Source organism: Pygoscelis adeliae, unplaced genomic scaffold, assembly GCF_000699105.1.
Source record: "Pygoscelis adeliae isolate BGI_AS28 unplaced genomic scaffold, ASM69910v1 Scaffold75, whole genome shotgun sequence".
In the NCBI taxonomy this organism is placed as follows: domain Eukaryota; kingdom Metazoa; phylum Chordata; class Aves; order Sphenisciformes; family Spheniscidae; genus Pygoscelis; species Pygoscelis adeliae.
In genome coordinates this window covers 2682305-2695228 of record NW_008824772.1, presented here as the reverse complement: position 1 = coordinate 2695228, position 12924 = coordinate 2682305, and positions in this window count along the sequence as shown.

The following is a 12924-nucleotide window of genomic DNA, read 5'->3' as shown; positions in this document are numbered from 1 at the left end:
GGTCCCTGAAGCAGAAGAGTATCTTGATGTAGCCTTGGGGTTTTGGGGTTTTGATTTCTGCTAAGAATGCATTTTAATCCCTTTCCAAGCTCAATTTGCTTCTCTCTCCCTCCCACCCCCCCCCCCTTTTTTTTTTTTAATAAATAAATCTAGTCACACACATACCAAGTGGCCTGGCTCCCGGTAATTCTCTTCTTATTCACCTAAGTGCTTCTACCCCCCACCCTTCCAGTGTTCCTTATTATTTGATTTCGATTCGGCACACTGCGCTTCTGGAGACTGGTTTGTGCTCCTCCTTTGGGGACAGTATATATACAACTCTGTGTGTATATTACTGTTTGCTTATATAGCATCGTATTTATAACTTCTGTGCCCTTCTGTGTTATGTTACATTACATTTTAAGTTCTTAGATTAGAATTATTTTGAGGGTACTCACATTTTTTTTTTATTTATGTAGAGAAGTTTTTACTTCTTTCTTGTAAAGTCGGTGATACGGACCTAAAATAAGGAAAAAGGCAACGGGATTCTCATGGCTAAGGTCTAGAAAAGCACATGGAAAACTAAAATCTTCCTGTGTGTTTTTTTGAGCCACTTAGAATTTAATTCTCTCTCTGATGTAGCATTGCGGGAGTCTACGTTCTGCATGTGTGTACACAGACACTTACACACTCCACACAACTTTTATGCTCTGATCCCATGAGATTTTTGCAGACAAACCCTGTTTTCAGTGCTGTATTCTGTAGCATTTGCCCATAAAAATAACAATATTTACTTAGTGTTTCACAATTAGGAAAAACTGGCAAATGGTGTTACAGACCTCTGCATACTTTTTTTCTTCTTCAGCCCTCTATATCCAAACACTTGTGCGCAGCATACTAAAATGCGTATTAACAGCTATTCCTCTGACATGCGTCGGGGCATACAGACCTTGTTAGATCAGAATTATTTTCTGTGTGCAGTCCCTCAGTTGCTTGTTTGACTTCGGGGACAGCAGGCGCAGTCAGGTCTGCCTTGGGCCTGTTCTCTTTAGATACCTATTCATAAGTACCGGTTGGGAGCTTTCTTTGAAACCAAAATTTAAAGGAAGATTTTTTGCACATTTCTTTTCCCCGCATGCCCATTTTTCCAAAGAGCTGTCTAGCGGCCACAAAAAGGAAAAGCATGCGAAAGTAAGGAGTAAAGGCAAAAATACTGTTACCCTTTTTGGAGAGAACGCCGCTAGAGACCGTTCTGCTGGCCTATTTGCAGCCCTCTTCTCCCTGCAGATCTGTAGCTCTTAACAAAATTAATCTGCAGTGAAATCACAGAAATCTGATTCTAATCATCCGCCCTGGAACAAGACGGAGCTACAAGACGACGAGCATAGTGTAAAAATACTTCAAGCACGCGGAGCTGTATCATTAACATTAAAACCTGATGGTGTGAAAGGGAGGAACTGGGAGTAGATTTCTGTGCCTCTTTAGCGTGCTCCTTCCAACTTCTTGTACAACTTCTTAGGTGTCACTGGCAAGCAGCGATTTTTGTTGAGGTTGTTTGTGTTGCTCTTCAGGCTCTTGGACTAGCTGGTAGGCTAAACTGAAGTTTTCCCTTTCCTAGGAGATTTTCTTAATTGTGGTTTGCTTTGTAAAGCTGGGTAAACTGCTGGGTTTAGCTTTTGCCAGGCTTAACATAATCTGGAAATTTTTTTTCCAGCAATAATGAGTTCTTCGAGTAACTCTGGCAAGTTTTGTCCCCCCAAAACCTATTTTGGAGCACTATATAGCATAATTTGAGTTATTGTCTTTTGATTTGAGCGCATCATTCAAGATTCATTCGAAGCCTGGCTTCTGTAGGGAGTGAGTGCTCAGCATTTTATGGTCATCAGGACTTGTTAAATCTGTTCATTTGAGCTTCCAATTCCCTAAGTCACTTTTAGAAATCCTTTTTTTTTTTTTTTTTTTCTTAATGGCATTTGCCAAGGGGCAAGGACACATTTTTTTCAAGCAACATTCATCTGTTTGAACTAGCGTAGATGTCGTTGTTTATAGCTGCTAGAACTCTGTTGACAGACTTGCTGATACTAGGAGTGTATTTTTTTCTCCATTCATCTACATTATTAGCGATTATTTAGATCGTAGCCGCACACACTGCATTGACAGGCGTTTTCCAACTTCTGTTTGTGCCCCAAAGAACATACAGTGCAACGCAGATGTATTTCTCAGCATCTGTTTTACACTGTTGAGTTTAAACATTCTCTCTGAATTAAAGTTCAGACTGGAAGGGAACATTCCCTCATGCCCCAAATGACTATTTGTGGGTCAAATTACAAAGTAAAAATATTTTATTTTATTTTTAAATAATATTGCTGGGGATCGGCCACGGTTTAGCACTTTCCAAATGCTAAAGAAGATGGTTTAAGCTTCTGCTGCAAGTTGTGGACAAGCTCTTAAATTACTGTTTTAGCTCTGAAGCTTTCAGAATGTCCTTTGCTCTCTGGGGTGCGGTCTCAATTATTCCCCCCTTCCCTGGTTAATAACGGGGCTGTGTTTTATTTTTACTTCTAAACTTTATGCCTCTCTTGCTAATCTTTCTGTGTGTACAAATATGCTTTCTTCGTCAGTCAGACTTGGCAATACTTAGGCCACACTAAACTAGTTCTGGGCAGTACAGCGAGGCGCTCTATTTATCAGGGCCTTTCCGGGAAGTTTATTACACTGTAGGAGTGACATTTGCAGCCTTCTGAAAGAGTTGGTAAATATTTGGCAGGTTCTACTTCTTCAACAAGAAAGGGCCATATTTTATCTGTGATAAGGCCTGAAAGAAAACTATCTAGGCATTAAGGGCTTGAGTTGTTGGGCAGAAGGGTGGGGTTCGTGCAGGATATTCTTCGAATTGCTGAGTGAAGTCAAATGTTTGCCTGCAATTTGGGAACCGCTGTTCCTCTATGTTTGCAAATAGAGACCTTCAAGCCAGGGTTGTATTTTAAGTTGCAGAAGGGCACAGAGCATAGCAAGTCTGCAGTGTCTGGGTTACAAATATATGTAATCAGGGGCAGGTTAGACTCAGACCATGCCTGGTATTGGCTCTATTGTTCAGTACAGACCTTTCATAAAAGCCTGGACACGCTTTTGTTAGAGCCTTGCACCCTTAGTGAGGACTAAATTTTGTAAGAGTGAAGCATCCAGCGTGCACCCAGCTTGCAGACACTTTGCCCTCCGCCCTTGGCCCCATCCGCAGATGGCAAACCCTGAGCTCGGGGTGTGCTCTGTGCCAGCTCCCGCTGCAGGCCAGCTCTTAAGCACACAGAGGCAAACCAGACATGGAAGAGAATGTGCTTTTCCCTTCCCACTGCTGGCCTGCTTGAGAAAATCCTTCCAGCTCCTGCCGATTTCATCGCTTCCCTTCCTGGGGACCCAAGCGTGACAGATCCCAGAAGGGAGAGGAGGAGGGCAGGAGAGCCTAGAAGAGGCTGCAGGGCGGCTCGTGCTGGTCCGCAGGTGGGAACAACCCCTCCGAGGCTTCAGCTGCTTCCTGCAGCCCGAGCGACGTCCCTGTTAAAATGAGAAAGATCGGTGGCATCTGCGTGGCTTTCGCAAGGCACAGTGCTGTCTCCCTTTGCCGGGTATGATCTTTGCTTGGTAGAAGCGTTTCTGCTTTCTACCGGGGTTCAATTGCTTTGAGGGAGTGAGTGAGAAGGGGGTGTGTGCATGTGGTGGTACTAACAGGAGGATTACAACTGCTAGGATCCCAAAGAGGGGAGTGTCTGGTGCTGGGGCAGGGAAACCCTTCCTTGCTGAGGGCAGAATAAGCCTTTCAAATCCCATCGCCCGTCTGCACATTTGCGTGAACCGTAGCGTGAGCCAGCGACAGTGTGGAAAAGAAATCATGTGGCTGCAGCCTGAAGGAAATGAGCCAGGGGTGATGCTGGTCCGGAGACGGCTTCCTCTTCCCTGCCTAGCTGATGGGCTACGGATTCATGGCATATTTCTTTAGCACTGAATAATCAAAATATTCCCAAGATGTTGCTTGGTAGATTTGGTTTCGTATAGAATTCTTGGATTTTATTTGGATCTTAGTGGCCTATCGGTTTAGGAGGGTTAGGCTGTTGTTTTTTTCCCTTCTGTGGCAGCAGGCAACGGGCTTTTTGTTCTTCCTCTCCTTTGGCAGAAAGTCCTTCACGGTGTCCTGAACGTCCACGTGGGTGGATGATGTGCCCACATTCCATGGCATCATGCAGGATTCGAGTATTTTCCCAACACAGATTTGATAGTGACACCATTTATAGGTCCAGGACTGGAGTCTTGACTCCTAGATCGTGCCTGCTAGTGTGGTCATTCATGATTATTATTTTAATTACAAAGTGTCCCATCTGACCGAGGCTTTGGAGCCTTGCTCAGACAGTTACAGTGCAGTACTCGGACAGTTGCAGTGCAGATGACAGGCTGCGGAGGAATGCACGCTGCTTCGGGCATTACTCTGAGGAGCAAACATTACCCTGAACTGTCCGATCTGGTGAAAGGATCAGTCCTGTACAGCTGGAGGTAGGGCAGGGACTCTTCCCGTCCCTTTCCTGGTGAAATCTTGCCTAAATGAAATAGCGATATACCAGTTCTTACAGCTGTTTTGAATCTCTCTAAATGCACTTTACATTTTTTTGCAGTTCTAAGTATGGAATTTCCTCAAACGATAAAATTTGAGAGCAGATTTCATTCAGCAAGATCTCTTTGCATGATAACTTTTAAAACATGGCGAGGAACACAATTTAAAACACTTTAATTCAATCAGCAGCCTGTAGGAACTAATCTACAAGTGGCCCAAAGGCCTGCTAAAATTAGTCATGGGTTTATGTTTTTGGAAAAAAATGGAAAAAAATATTTAGGAGTGGCTCTGTTGTTTTACAAAGTACAGCGCTTTTGAACGCGATACTGTCAATAGGGTTAAATTTAAATATGCAAGTGCAGTAGTTTAAGGAATAAATTCCAGAAGCTGTTTAACGCTCAGCTTCGTTGCAGAGTGACGATCAGGTTGGGTTAGGCAGAATAGCTGTATGCTGAAACATCTGGAATAATATCACATTTCCCTAAAACGGAATTTTCTTTAAGAGCAGCAGCAATTGCTGATACTTGAGAGGGTGGAGCTAGCAGCAACCTACAAATGCTGGAAAATGAATTAAGAATTTATAGAGTGAAGTATTGAGACTTTGTCAGGAATCGTGATTTTGATTATGCTCTCTTGTTTAAAACATCAGCTAATTCTGAGAACTGGGACTTTCCAGGCGGCGGTGATTGGTAGGACAGTTTACGCTGGGGCCAGGAGCTCGGCTCCTTGGCACTTGGCTTTTTAGTCTTCTGATGAATTCCAGTGAAACAAGTTGTGGCAAACTGATTTGGAGCTTTGGAGCCAGAATATGCATGAAAAATCTTGTATGAAAAGAGAGATTGTTTCATAAGGAAGAATTTGAACGTAGTTCAGTTAAAATACGCTCGATGTAAAACTAAATGCTATTTTGGTATTTTATGAAAGATAAAAGTTTCCTCAATTCTACCATTATGGGTGTATTTTACACCTGAAGGATAGTATAAAAGTAGATTTGAAGTCTCAGTTGCATTTAAAATGTTTTTTATTACAAAATCTGCTTTGACTACAAAGATATTTTATATAATCGTGACTTCATCTGTTAATTTTGAAGGAAATATTTCTGGAGGAGGAAAACATTCCCATGCAAATATAACAGTTGTACAGAACAAGAAACAGAAAGGTGCTTAATCACAAATGAGCTTGCCCACTTTAATTTACTTTAGACCATGAAACCAAACAAGTAATGTAATTTGTGAAAAAAATTAATCAGATATTTACAGTATCCATTTTTTTTTCAGTGTTGTGGATTATTCCGCAATACAGTTAATGGTATTTCACGTATTGCTTTCAATACATTAAGAGTGTCTGCTTCACACGAACTATTATATGCACCCAAAAATCAGCTTGAATTTTAAAAACAACTTACATTAATTTATTTTAAACAATTGCACTGAACAACAAAATTCAACTGAGTAACTTAAGCTGAATTTCTTAAATCTGAGTTAGTAAAGAGCTTCCAAAACTTCATTCAAAGTTACAATAGATTGTAACAAAGGAACAGAACTTCACTGAATTGTTTCACAACGTTGGTTAGCTGCAACTCAAAGTGCTACACTGAGATTAGAATTATGTTACTCCAAGTCTCAGCCTAAATTTAGCTCCGGGATTCACATACTGCACTCGCTTCATTGGACGAGTTTGGTTCGCATGTAGCATATTTGAGCTAGTTTTGCATCTCCTTGGGGAACAAATTATAGCCTGAATGAGAACATTCACACACATTTATGACATGAATGTTATATGCAGTCGGAGGTTCTGCATGCATTCAGCCTTTAAAACTAATACTATTTCCAGCCTCCTTCCAGGACTTTAATTTCTGTATCAATGGCCATTAAGGGCAGTGAGACACAATGAAACATTTTTTCTGACAGTGTTTCTTTGCAGACATCTTTGCAAACATAGCAATAGGTTTCTCACTTTAGAATTTCCACTGGAGCGAACTCTTCCCCCCCCCCCAACCCAGCCCCATGCGAGTAACTGCACTTGTATAGCGCGTTGTTTCACATGCTCCAAATAAAAATTAATAAATCCAGAATAAGGAAAATGCTCATGAGCCGGTTTAAGGTGTTATGTAATACTAGTTACATAAAGTTTTGAATGTCTTTGTACTTCTAAGATATTAGTGCCTTCAAAAAGAGCACGAACTGTAGTTTCATTTCAAAAGATCCGATAGGAGCTTAATCTTAAAATATCAATTGGGCTTGTAGATTGTCTACATCACGGAATGAATGTACAGCTCTCCAAAGAAACAGCAGGTGTGCCCATTGCTAAGTAAAGCATCTCCTGTAAGCCAGTGGAGATATCCTGATCTGCAACAGCTCAGGATTTGTCCCGTACTCTAATTTTGGTGACTGGTAATGTTTTTGGATGAACAGCCATGAGCACTTCTATCATTTTAGAGCGGTATGTTCATAAATGTTTGGAAATTCTGTAACTTTCAAACCTTTTCTAACTTTGAAGTGCATTTTCCAAATGGAAGTATTTTATAACTAGCTAGCTACCAGTGTTACATTAATGCTGAATTATGATCAGTTGCTTGCAGGCAGCAAGCACAGGTTTAAGTGCTTAAAAATGCATATAATGAGGCTGTTGCAAAGTGCAGTGGGCTGTGCTGTAAGTTGGTGTAAATGGGCATGAGCGTTGACTGCAGTGGAGTTGCACCGATTTATTCCCCCTGAAGTCCTGACCTGATGAGCCACAAACATAAGGAGTGGTTTTTAGAGACCCAGCTCATGCAGCCAGGATCTCACTGAGGAGGGAAGATTTGCATGAGGGCTACCTGTGCCTCTCTTGCATGTGGCCTGGGCAGTGCGCAGGAGATGAACGGGACCGACATGGTGACTGAGCTCTTCTCTCCTTTCCCACTTTGAGTAAATCCACACCACACTTTAGTCCAGGTGAAAGAAATGTAGTACATCCCAGTACAGCTTCCAGAAATATTCTCCCACCAGAATGATTTCCACAGCAACTAAAGATATGGCCAAATACTTGTTTGGGTTTTTTTTAAATGAAATTTGCTACAACTTCACTATTCTAGGCATGGCTTTGAGTGTAAGCAGCACTGCTGAGCTATTACCTGACAGCCAGGAAAGAAAAGAGCTGAAAATAAAAGCAAAACTGAGAACATTGATGATGGTGGCTGACCTGAAGTCAAATGAAAAAGAGCACCAGGCAGCAGTCAGAAAAGGCACCAGCTTTCCACACTCGGCATATTCTTGCCAGCCAGTCCTGGTGCCTGCCGCTTACGGTCTGTAACGTCCATAGTCTGTCAGGGCCAAAGGAGAAATACCTGCGTATGCCCACAGAAAGTACTCCGAGTCCAGCTCTGACAAACCAAAATCTTATTAATCACAGCAGGGGTAGGAGCAAGGCCTCTTGTTCATTAATAGCATTTTTAAAGGGATAGAATTTCCGCCTTTCCCAAGCATTTCATGCGCACCCCGTGCAGTATTGAATAGCAGTGATAAACCTGGACACTGGAGGAGCTTTGACCACACCCCATTCTCATTAAAGTATCTCATTAAAAGTATCCAGCAAAATGGTTCCTAATTGACCTAGGATGGAGTTCATTTAACTTTATCTATCTAAAAAGTGGGTTCTTGGTCTAGGCTCTCTCGAGGCAGAGGGGAGGGAGGGACGGATGGCTCCAGGGTCAGTGTGTCTCACTGGGCTAGTTCGACACTTGAAGGTGGGAGGTAGCACCCTCTGAAGTACTGCTCTTATCCTAATCAGAGGTAGTTTGTACAATCAACCTTTAGTCACAGATGCTAAGAGGTAACTTAGGCAAATGGCAAGGCTTTTAACCACGTTTCACTTAACTCTTAGATGTGCTTGATGGCTTTGGTATCAGATGTCTAAAACTTGTGGGTATGAAGCTGCTCCTGTCACGAGTCACTGTGGTGGTCAGGCACTGAACGCCAGCAGGAACCAGTGCGTGTCTACGCAAGTCAGCTTTTCTGAACGTTGCTGTGACTTTCCTTCAATCTATATGGCAAGTGAATTGGGTTTCTCTAACCTATTCTTATGGCTCTAAAACATCAGCAATTTTAAGGACACTAGCTCAACTTCATGTTGCCAAATCCTGTCTAGTTTAATTAATGACATTCAGGAAATGAGGGGGGTGGTCCTGTGAGTTACTGCTGGTAAGGAGCTTCTGGATATATAGGGTTGGACCCAAAACCAATGGGCAATTCCCAGTGGTTACTGAACCTGTATCTGGCAATCTGGTCGCTTTAGAAAAACACTTCAGTTACCACTGTGAAGTAATGCTGAAATGAGAGAAAAAGTTATGTAAATTCTCCCAAACCTACAGCATTAAGGGTTGGTTCCCTAGTAACATAGGCTTCATTTCTGTGGAAGATTGTACTACATTTCGTACAGAAAAAAGCTGTAAACTTACAACAAAGACCACCGTCTTAAGCAGAAAACAACATAGTTTAAAAGTTCGAGGTCACCGTATTACTGCTGCGAGAAGAGTGAGGGCACCCGGGCTCGGCCAGCTGTCTCTCTGGGGACCGTGTTTTCTTCTCTTCTCTGGCGTGCCCTGGTAGCCAAAATAGGCACTTTTCATGAATGTACTGGCAATAAACAACATGTGATGGGATTAGTTAGGAGGAGCAGCCAAAACGTTTATCAATTATTGTATCTGTTTTCTTCCTCAAAGGCGGCTTCCTTCAGAGACACGTGCCTCCTCTCTTGTAATCAAATCCTGTGTGCTCTCAGTTGGTTGTTGAAAATTGATTTGCGCATGCTTTGCTCTAATTGAAGTCTCTTGGCTTGTCAATATTAAATGATTTTTACTGGGTGAATTTGGGGCATGGGTGTTCCCCGAGTTTGCGATGCTCCAGCTGGCAGTGCACACGGGTCACACGGCTGCCTCGAGAAGTGGCTCTTGTCCGGTCCATCCAACCTCCCTGAGTGGGTATTTCCTTAGTCATAAAGGAGGCAGTTGTGTATTAAAAAAAAAAAAAAAGCGGAGCTTTCAGGTCCCAGTCTCCTCTGCTTGCTCCTCCCTGGGGAATGGATACAATTTGACCTTCCTGAAATTATGATGAACTAGGAAATAAGCCTTTGCTGGAAAGGTGGAAAAGCGCAGTGAACAAAATCCCAAGGATCATGTACGCGGTGGCTAATGAAATGTGAATTTACGTGACCACCCATAGCTGATGCATATTTTATGCTTGAGTTCTTCCATGTGATGAGTCCACTGCTAGCAGGGGCAATAGTTTTAATGGTATGCTTCTTTTTTTTTTTAGGACTTTGTACACTGCTCAGACATAAGGGAACTAATCCCTAAAATGTGCAAATGAAATGAATGTAAGAAGTTCTTACCTGAAGCCCTATTCAGGCAAAGTAAAAACTAAGCTCAAAGCTTTTTAAAAGCTTGTGAATTATAATAATTAGCTCATATTTTAATGCTAATACATTCTGATAATATACATACTATTGTCATAACCATAATCAGTATTGGTGGGAACATGGGAAGAATAGGTACAAAAGTTGTAATTTAAAAAAAAAGAAGTCAGGAACCAGACTTCGGGTGAGTTCTTTGGAGTGTATGACCACAGGAATATTCTTATAGTCTTTCCACTTACTGAGCCCCGAAAACTGGAAAATGGGGAGCACCAGAATACCTGATAGATCCACTTAAAGCTCCAGGTCAGTAGCATGCTTAAGCATATGCTTAACTTTAAGCATATGATTAATCACATCCCTGGTCCACGGAGTAATTAAACATGTGCTTATGTACTTTGTACAGCGTAGTACCAGCCTGCAGGCGTTCTCTAAATACTGGTGTGCCTGAGAAAGTGGTGAATCAGAAAGTGATTTTTGGCTGGAGTTTGGAAATGAGCTTAAAAGAGTTAGTTAGGCACCCAGGTCTCATTACATTTGAATAGCTATGGAAAAGCTGGTCTTGTTAGCAGAACCACGTAAGTAGCAAGGTGTGGCCATTTACTTTATGGTAATGCCTTAGTTTTGTTTAAAGTGAAATTATTTAAAAATCCCTTTTGCTTGGCAATTCCCTGCTGCTCTCCTATAACTCTTTGCCTCCCTCAATGCCAGCCAGACCAGATTCTGTTCCAGCGAAGCCCAAGCCAGGCAGCCTCTGGCTGGCAGCTTCTCTCTTAACTCGCTGGTCAAAGTTTAGGTAGATTCACAATCGGAGGCAGCACTGGCAGGGTGATGCCAGCAGCGCGACTGCTTTTCCTGTCAGTGATCAGTCCGGGCACAGCTCTGCGGTACTGCACTCCTCTGGGACCCGGCAAGCATCTCTGCACTGCTCCTTGCTATCTGTACGCCTACCAACCTGCTCGGGTTTCTCCAGCTCTGCTGTGCCCTGTGCCGGGGCCATACCCTTGGGTTACAGCTGCACTAGTAAACCCAACAGCTGATGGCTGTGTACTGAGCACGGTCCTGGGCAGAGCTTTGGCCTGGGACTCTTCCAGCCAGTCCGGGATATGGTTTGAAAGCCAGCATGGGCCAGGGACCATTATCAACAGGCTGTTTGGATGTGCCCCCCCTCCTTTTAGTGGCTAAGAGACTTTAATAGGACAGCTGTGGCAAGACTGGGCTGGTTGGTCGTGCCCTGGTTAATTTACTAGAGCAGTCATGTAGCCTCTTCTCGCCAGAGCTCCTCCCCGGAGATTTTCTCCTAGCGTTCTCCCTTCCTGTCCCCTTCCTTGTGCCAACCAGTTTAATACATTAGTTGTCACACCAGCAGCTCCCTTTTGAGTTGCTCTGGGTGTATTTTGTCAACATGCTCGTTTGGCCGTGCGATTTGACCAGGCAGCCCTGCCATCCTCCTCTTTGCCACCCTGAGCCAGATAATGGTCTCTTGCCACTCAAGGTGGGTGTAATGCAGCAGCCTCTAGAAAACTTTTTGATGACTAAGTGTTTTATTTTATATGCTTAAAGTCAGCGAGCTGCTCTAATTTCCTTGTTCTCCGAGGCCTCTGCATATAAATGCTAGTGAGGTCACCACAATGAGGCAAGTCAGTGCAGCATCAAACATTACTATTCGAACTATTGGCCTCTGTTGCTGAATGGTGGGAGGCTCGTTTTCAAAGCGGCCTCCGTGGAAAGTCTGCGTAATGTGTTTGATTATCCAACCTTGTCATTTTCAAAGGGACCCAGTCAAGATTAACAGGGCCTAAATGTACCATCCCCTAAAAATAACACTGGCTTTCCAGCTCCTCTGCGGATGTTGGAGGGTGGGAGGGAGGAGAAGTGACGCTCCAAACTGAGGACTGCAAAGGAAGTGAAATGTAAAATGCACGTGGCCAAACTCACCCCTTGTCAGCCCCGGAGGATGGGTGCTCATCCATTAGTGCTCAGGTGTTTGTTCACTTTCGGGTCCCGGTGCAGTGCACCCTCCTGTGCATTGGCTCTTGCAGGGGACTCCGCTGGAGCCGTGAGGACAGGGAGCTCAGCACTCCGTGCAGAGCCTGGGCAGCTCTCGCTGCTGGAGACAGCAGCAATGGGGACGTCGTCTGTTCCTTGGCAAAGTGAGAGACTTCCTGAATTTTCCTAGTGTGTGTATTTTTGGTTTTCTGTGGGTGAGGGAGACTAATGAACCCAGCTAATATGGGCACTTCTGGAGCATGCTTGGGCCTGCACAAAGGACAGCCCGATGAGAGTCATAGTTTGTGCTGGCAGGACCCAAAGCCAGCAACTGCCGCTCTTAGTAACTTGTTCACGGCTGACGGCATTTCCCAAATGCTGGGTGCAATTGTGCTGTGCCGCAGTCTCTCTCGGGGGCAGGACTGGCTGGGGTGGATCACAGTTAGTCATGCATTCGTTCTCCTGCACTGCACAGTTAATACTTTCTTGGGGACCTCTCGTAATTTTCAAGATGGTGATCAGCCCAATCTTGGTTTTGAGAGAAAAATCTGAGACAAGCCTCTTTTCAGAAAGTAAACCCCGCATGTAAGTGGTTTCTGGAAGCTTGCTTTGCCAGCATTTCTCCAAAGCAGCTCATTAATTTCAGGCCCACATTGGTATCAGTTATTTTCTTGCTGTTGTGTCCACTGGCTCATGCACCTGGAGTCAGCTCCAGGTTTGGGATGTGTACAGTGCACAGAGCCCTTGGAACCCTGGTGCGTTTTCAGCTGCTCTGAAGGCAGCCCTTCGTGTTTTTCAAGCTACCTAGAGCCAGTGCTGCTGCCATCTAAGACCAGAGGCTGAAGCTCTTGTCTGGGCAGGGCAGGATCAGCAGCTTGTTGTTAAAGGGGCCAGAGTCTCTCCTGTGAGTGGGTGTTACTCATGTGGTAATACCAGTCCATTCCAGCTGAGGATCTGTCCCTTTG